Raw genomic sequence first — 7,719 nt, 5'->3', positions numbered from 1 at the left:
CAGGAGAGTCTCACGCACCTTTGCGTTGTTGGTGTGTTCGATTAGCTGGTCGCAAACCATCTCGTCCTGAAGCGTGCAAAACTTGCATGAGCTAGCTAGCCCTCGCAAATTAGCTACATACTGCTGCACAGACTCACCAGGAAGTTGGTGTCGCTGGCGGAATATAAATCGCCGAAGGAGGGCACTCTGTGGAGCAGCGAAATGGGTGCTCCTAAGTCCCACAGCTTCGTCAAAGTTTGTGACGTTCCCCAGAGTCCCGAGCACACGATGACCCTCTGCTCCCAAGCAGTGTAGCAACAGAGCCGTCTTCCTAGCCTGGCTCACATCGTCGAGCCCTGAGGCGATGATGTAATTTTCAAAACTATGTAGCCAGCGAGTCCATGGTACCGGAGGCTCGCCATGTAATGCCAGGAAGGGGGCAGGTGGTGGGAGAGAGATATCAGCCATCCTCGTCGTCAATATTGTATTTAGAAATCACGTCAGGACACAGCGCTGTCGCTCGACACAACCGCTACGTTGCATTCTTTATTTAGACTGACACAGCATCACAGGCAGACCCGATCAAACAACCCAGAGCCCGCAGGCATCACCAATCGATCCCAGCACAATAGAACAGCACCACATCAAATGCAGCACTGTCGATGTGTGCAGACATAACAGTCTCATTCGGTTCTATTGAGTGAAGGGGCCCATTGCAAGTAGCGAGCGGGTCACCTCGCACCCAAGCAGCCACCAGGCCTGCAACGTTTATTTGTTTATGCCGGCTTTTGGGGTTATTTTATTTGTGTTATAAAGTCTGTGGGCCCACCACTGTTGTTACATTTGTGATATTGAGCAACAGGTTTCCTCAGCAGCCAAAACATTCCTAGGGGTACTGCTTACAGTCAAAGTAAGTAGGCCCGATCTATTTAAAAGCTATAGATAGTTAGCTTTATTGGAGGTATACTCACAGCTAGTGTCATATTGCCCACTAAATGGATATAGATGTGTTATCATTATTAGAGCAGTACCTAGCAGTATACTAATTACATTTTTCCCCATTATAGTGATGTCCACTAAATAGATATGATACTATTATCATAATCCTGGTCTCGCTTTATACAAATTCTTTCCCACTCTATTCAATTTACATTTATAATTACATATACCCAGCACATAAAGTAAGGAAATTTGTTGCTTCTTGGCAATAAATCTTACACCGTTGGAAAGCCTGTTTATTTCCCGTTTAAATGGTGCCACATTTGTAAGGAACGTGCATTTGTGGGATGAGAAGCAGAGCTGAGTATATGAGTTGCGCCCATGAAAAATTTGCCAAATCTTCGCTGCCAATGCCAAACAGCTTATTTTGCTGTTGCTATTGACTCTTGTTTTGAGCTTCTGGTATCCTAGGGGCTGACAATCAGGTGCCTGATATAAGATTTATTGCCAAGAAGCATTGTTACAACAAAGAAATAATCTACCAAACACAACTTTCCTTACTTTTTGTGCTAAGTTTATATATATACAGTGCTGCTTGAAAGTATGTGAACCCCTTGAGAAGTTTAGATTTTTCTGTTGTTTTACCATGATTTTCTTATTCTATCATCACCAGTTTTTATGTATGAAATGTCAGATATATGTTTATCAGTTGCATGTACTTGTTTAGTGGGACTTGTTTAAGTAGCCTAAAAACTACATGAAACATGGAATTAGTGTATGTGCAAAAGTAAGTGAACCCCCAGCTGCATTGGTTAAGGCAAGCAGGTAATAGACTCGGGTGAAACACATTTGGGTGCTTAATTAATCATTTAAGCAGACCAATGAAATGAGACATCCTCGGGAAAGGGTTTGGCCTGCACTAATTAAAAGAGAGGGGAAACCAACCAAACCACTGTGGTCCCATACAAATCAACAATGCCAAGAGCAAAGGAGATATCCGAGGACATGAAGAAGAGGGTAGTGATAGCCAATCAGTCTGGGGAGGGATATAAGACCATCTCCAAAAGATTCCAGCTCCATCCATCCACTGTAAGACAAATAATTTACAAATGGAGGGCCTTCAACATGACAGCAACTCTGCCTAGAAGTGGACGCCCATCAAAACTATCACCCAGAAGCACCAGAAAAATAATAAATCAGGTAAAGGCCAACCCACACATCACCTCTAGAGAGTTGCACACCTCTCTGATAGCATCTGGAACAAATGTGCATGCATCTACAATCAGACGAAAATTGAATAGCCATGACATTCATGGGAGGGTTGCTAGAAGGAAGCCTCTGCTCTCAAAAAAGAACAAAGCTGCCCATTTCAACTATGCCAGAGAGCACTTGGACAAACCAGAGACCTTCTGGAAGTCCATTCTCTGAACAGACGAGTCCAAAATAGAATTATTTGGTCACAATCAAAACCAACATGTTTGGAGAAAAGCCAACACTGCATATGAAGAAAATAATCTCCTCCCAACAGTGAAGCATGGTGGTGGAAATGTGAAGGTCTGGGGCTGCTTTTCTGCTTCTGGACCTGGACGACTCCATATTATCCAAGGAACCATGAATTCTCCGGCATATCAACAAATTCTTGACCAGAATCTCCTGCCATCAGTCAGGGAGTTGAAGCTGGGACGAAAATTGATTATGCAACAAGACAATTACCCAAAGCATTCCAGCAAAACTACAAAGGAATGGCGTCAGAGAAAGAGGATTCGTACTCTGGATTGGCCCAGTCAAAGTCCGGACCTTAATCCAATTGAAATGTTGTGGCGAGACCTGAAGAAGTTGGTACATACCAGATGTCCCTCCAACCTCTCTCAACTGTTTGAGTTCTGCAAGGAGGAGTGGGCAAAAATCCCCATAAGCAGATATGAGAGACTGGTTAGTGGTTACAGAAGACGTTTGGTTGAAGTAATGGCTGCAAAAGGAGGAGCCACAAGCTACTAATACAAGGGTTCACATACTTTTGCACATGTTAAATTTTCAGTTTTTGTGAAATAAACCACCTTTGTTGAATTAAATAATGAAAATATATCTCTTTTTGTGTGTGTGTCCATTATTTGGAAGGTGTGCTTTACAAATTGGGATTTGGATGTATGTGTGATAAGCTTATTTTAATGTTTTTTACAAAAACAGTGACCATGTCTGGAGGGTTCACAAACTTTCAAGCAGCACTGTATATATATATTAGATAATTTTCCCATCTCAAAAGCACTGGTATACTTGGGATGCACAAAGGCATTGGTTGTGCAACTGTTGACTGGAGTCACATTATTCTTTATTTGCATTTCCCTTTTTGTGGTATTTGACATAATTGATGCGTGTGCCTCTTTGCATTGCTGCTGTCCCAACTTTACTTTATTTACATTCCTAAATTCAATACATTACCTGTTTATATAAGGAGGTTGTCTGGTCCAGTTATTTAATTCTGAATAATAAGTTGAGTTCATTAAGCATAATTTTGCTGGGTATAGTTAACTCTTATTCAGAATAGTATTTGTTTACGAACCTGTAGCCCCACCTTCCTAGTTTATTCCCTTTCACGGCGTCTATAGACACCGAGTATGGGGTGGGTGCTACAATTATAACACCAAGAGAGGTCGAGCAAATTAAGAAAACAATATGCAAATATGCAAAATATTCTCAAACAATGGACTAAAAATCACAATTGACGCAAACAAAAAACATATTTACTTTCTGGACATCTCAGTGGACCTTAGGAACGGCACATACAAGGCCATACATTAACCCCAACAACACGCGGCTGCAGTATGTCCATAGAGAAAGCAACCACCCACCCTCCATCTTGAAGAACATCCCAGAAAGCATTAATAGTAAGACTCTCAAAATTATCTTCTAATGAGTCCATCTTCAATGAAGCTACACCTCCATACCAAGATGCATTACAAAAGAGTGGCTACAATTTTAAGCTCAAGTACAACCCTCCATTAAATACTGACTGCCAGAAAATCAACAAAAGTAGCAGAAAACGAAACATCACCTGGTACAACCCACTCTACAGTGATACCGTGGCCACAAACATCGAGTGATGTTCTGTACAATTCCTGATTATACCGCCAGGTGGAGCGTCAGGTTATAACATGCTGTGGCACGGTAATACTGGGTCTTGCCGAAAGTACTCGAAGAAGAAGGAAAGCGTTGGAAAAGCGAGTGAATAAACATACGAATGTTACAGCCATCATCATTTGTCTTCTTACCGCAATAAAACATATTGGCGATGAGGATGTCAACTGTGAACCTGAGCCAACCCGCACCATTTCTACAAAACGTCGGAGATCCTGCTGTTGGGTTCAAGACATGGATCCGTACGTCGGGAAACTACCTGCTAGCAATGTCGGACGAGGAGCTGCCAGATGCAGGAAAGCGCGCTCTGCACATCCATTGTTTGGGTGCAGAAGGTCAAAAGACTTTTCTATACAATGACAGTTGAAGATGATAAATACGAGACGGTTTTAGCAGCTATTCATACATTTTTCACACCAAAAGTGAATGTAGAAGCCGAGCGCTATCATTTTTGTCAACGTGGCCAGGGCACTGAGTACAGACCAGTACGTTGCCAGTGTGTGGGGGGGGGGGGGGGGGTTGCAGCAACGTGCGAGTTCGGGTCCATGAAGGAAGAGATGATTCGGGACAAGGTGGTCGAAAAAACGAACTCGGCACGCATCAGGGTCCGGCTACTACTGGAAGTTCCACTGACCCTGACCAGAGCCGTGACGATCCCTGGGCAGATTGAAACCGCTGTGACCGAGGCTAACGTCATGTTCCGAGGACCAACAGAGAGTGCTGTTCGAGCGGTTCAGCCTACGAGACCGCGCCAGCACAAGGTCAAGCGGGGCCGGGGTAACGCTACACCCCCGCAGCCCGTGCCTTCCCAGTCAACGAAAGGACAGACATGCTACAGCTGTGGCTCTCCTCAGCACACCGCCAACTTCGAGGGGTGACCTGAAAGGGATGTTCCATGCAACAAGTGCAAAAAGAAGGGACATTTCGCGAAAGTATGTGGGGGCTCTAAGCACGTGAGTGAAATAACTGTTCCTGAAGTTGCTGTGCTGAAAGTTGATGATACTGTGGTGAAGGTAGACAATACTGTGATGAAGGTTGATGCTACATGTGACGCTAACAAGATAATGTGTACAGTTCAAGTTTGCACAAAAGAGGGGGAGGGGCAGGATGTTGAATTTATGCTAGACACGGGCTCAGCTGTATCGATCCTACCCAGAACGACTTACTCATGACTCTTCTCTGACAGTCTCTTACTGAACCAAAGCTTAGACTTGTTAGCTACGGGGGAAATACAATTCCTCTAGATGGATGCTTAAAAGCAAACGTAGCATTTGGTGACCATTACACTGACACAAACCTTTACATTATGAAACAAGGTTCAGTTGTGTTAGGGGGAGACTTATTCTCTGCGTTACACATGCAACTACTAGATGGTCATGTCACTTCTGCTCCATGCAGCCAGATGGATGCTACTGTTGAACATGTAAAAAAAATACACTCGGGTGTGCTAAAGAGTTCACTCACCACGTTAACGTACGCCAGGACGTTAAGCCAGTACAGCGGAAACTGCGTAAGTTACCATTCTCTGTACGTGAAGCAGTCTCTGAGGAGATAAAGAAACTGATAGAGCAGGACATAATAGAGCCAGTGGCGTCTTCAGAATGGATCTCACCTGTAGTTATTACCAAAAAGAAAGATGGAGGTATTCGACCTTGTGTAGATCTGAGAGAGTCTAACAAGGCAGTGGTGGTTTATGACTTTCCACTACCCCACATAGAGGAAATGTATACAGAGTTGAGGGGTGCAACACTGTTTTCTACATTAGACCTTCAGAGTGCTTACCACCAGGTCACATTGCACAAGGACAGCCGTAGCTTAACTACATTCATCACACATGATGGACTATTCCGCTACAAAAGAGTGCCTTATGGGTTGACGTCTGGACCTAGCTGTTTCCAACGCATGATGTCGATGGTCCTCAAAGGTCAGTCGGGGGTCCAGTGTTACCTTGATGACATCATAGTCTCAGGCACGACAGCTGAAGAGCATGACAAAAACCTGATGGCTGTGCTCGGATGCATTGATGAGGCAGGACTCAAGCTGAATCCTGCAAAGTGCCACTTTAGAAAGGCAGAGCTCACATTCTTGGGACATACTGTGTCAGCGAAAGGAATACAACCTGACGCATCACATGTTACTGCAGTATCCCAAGCACCTCCTCCTACAGACCTGATCACTCTGCGGTAATTTCTAGGGCTTACAGCATGGTACCAGAAATTCATCCCAGGGTATGCTGCTGTGGTTGAGCCCCTGAGAGCCTTACACCGTGGGTCAGCTGCTTTTAGCTGGACACCTGAGGCTCAGAGGAGTTTTGAGGCTGTTTAAGGACTCATAGTCGATAGCCCTGCTCTTGCCCTCTTTGATCCAAAGCTGCCCACTGTTGTTACTACGGACACGTCACACTATGGTCTAGGTGGGGTCCTTACTCAGATATACCCTGATGGCTCAGAAAAGATGGTGGTGTTTGCTTCACGCACACTTTCCCAGGCAGAGAGAAAATACTCTACAGTGGAGGAAGAGGCACTACAGTGCGTGTGGGCGACAGAAAAGTGGAGAACATATCTGTGGGGGAGACAGTTCACGCTTCACACAGACCACAGCCCACTGTCAACACTACGTACCTCAAAAGGTCTGGGTAGAGCAGGCATGTGCATAGCCAGGTGGTCTGCAAGACTACTGTCATTTAGTTATGACGTCCAGTACAAGCCCAGTGGAGAGAATGTCACTGCTGACTGTTTGTCTCGACTTCCGTTGCCTAGCTCAGAGTCTAGCCTAGAGGATGATGTAGAAGTGGTAGCACTAACCTCTACCCTTTCAGCTATCACTGCAGTTGAGTTCAAGGCTGCACGTGTTTCCTGTCTTGTGCAACAGAAACTGTGTGAGCCACTCCCCTCCAGATGGCCTAAGACTGAAAAGAGCCTAGATCTGGCTCTGCAGCCATTTTTCAAGCTATAGAATGAGCTTTCCCTACAGGATGACTGTGTTGTGCGGGGCACAGATTGACTTCTGGTCCCAGACAGTCTCCAGCCTAGGCTGACTTCCCTGGCCCACAACACACACCAGGGAATAGTGAGGACAAAACAGAGACGTAGAGAAGTATACTGGTGGCCTGGCATGGACTCCCAGGTTGAGTCTGCTATCAAAGCATGCATCACATGCCAGTCACATGACAAGTCTGCAGTTAGACACACCTCCCCACTGCAGCCTGTGCCTTACCCTAGTGGTGCGTGGGAGAAGGTGGCCATAGATGTGGTGGGGCCCTTTGACAAGGCCCTTGGACTGTCGCTTTGCAGTCACTCTGATAGATTATTACAACAAGTGGCCTGAAATAGCTTTTATGTCACAAGTCACATCACAGACTGTGATACAGTTCATATCTACAGTCTTCAGCAGAGAGGGCAACCCTAAAGAGCTTATCTCTGACAGTGGCTCCCAGTTCGTGTCACGGGAGTTTGAAATGTTCCTTCAAGACGGGCATTATTCACTGCAAATCATCTGTGTATTATCCATGAGCAAATGGTGAGATCGAGCACTTTAATTGCTCGCTGAAAGACAGTCAACGGACTGCCTCGCTGGAAGGCAAGCAGTAGAAGGAGTTTACAACAGACTTTTTACAGGTCTACCACGCAACTCCACAATGCAGCATTCACCTGCTAAACTGTTGAA

This window comes from Lampris incognitus, chromosome 7 (assembly GCF_029633865.1).
Source record: "Lampris incognitus isolate fLamInc1 chromosome 7, fLamInc1.hap2, whole genome shotgun sequence".
NCBI lineage: Eukaryota > Metazoa > Chordata > Actinopteri > Lampriformes > Lampridae > Lampris > Lampris incognitus.
The sequence above is the reverse complement of the archived record's forward strand: the minus strand, read 5'-3'. Positions refer to the sequence as shown.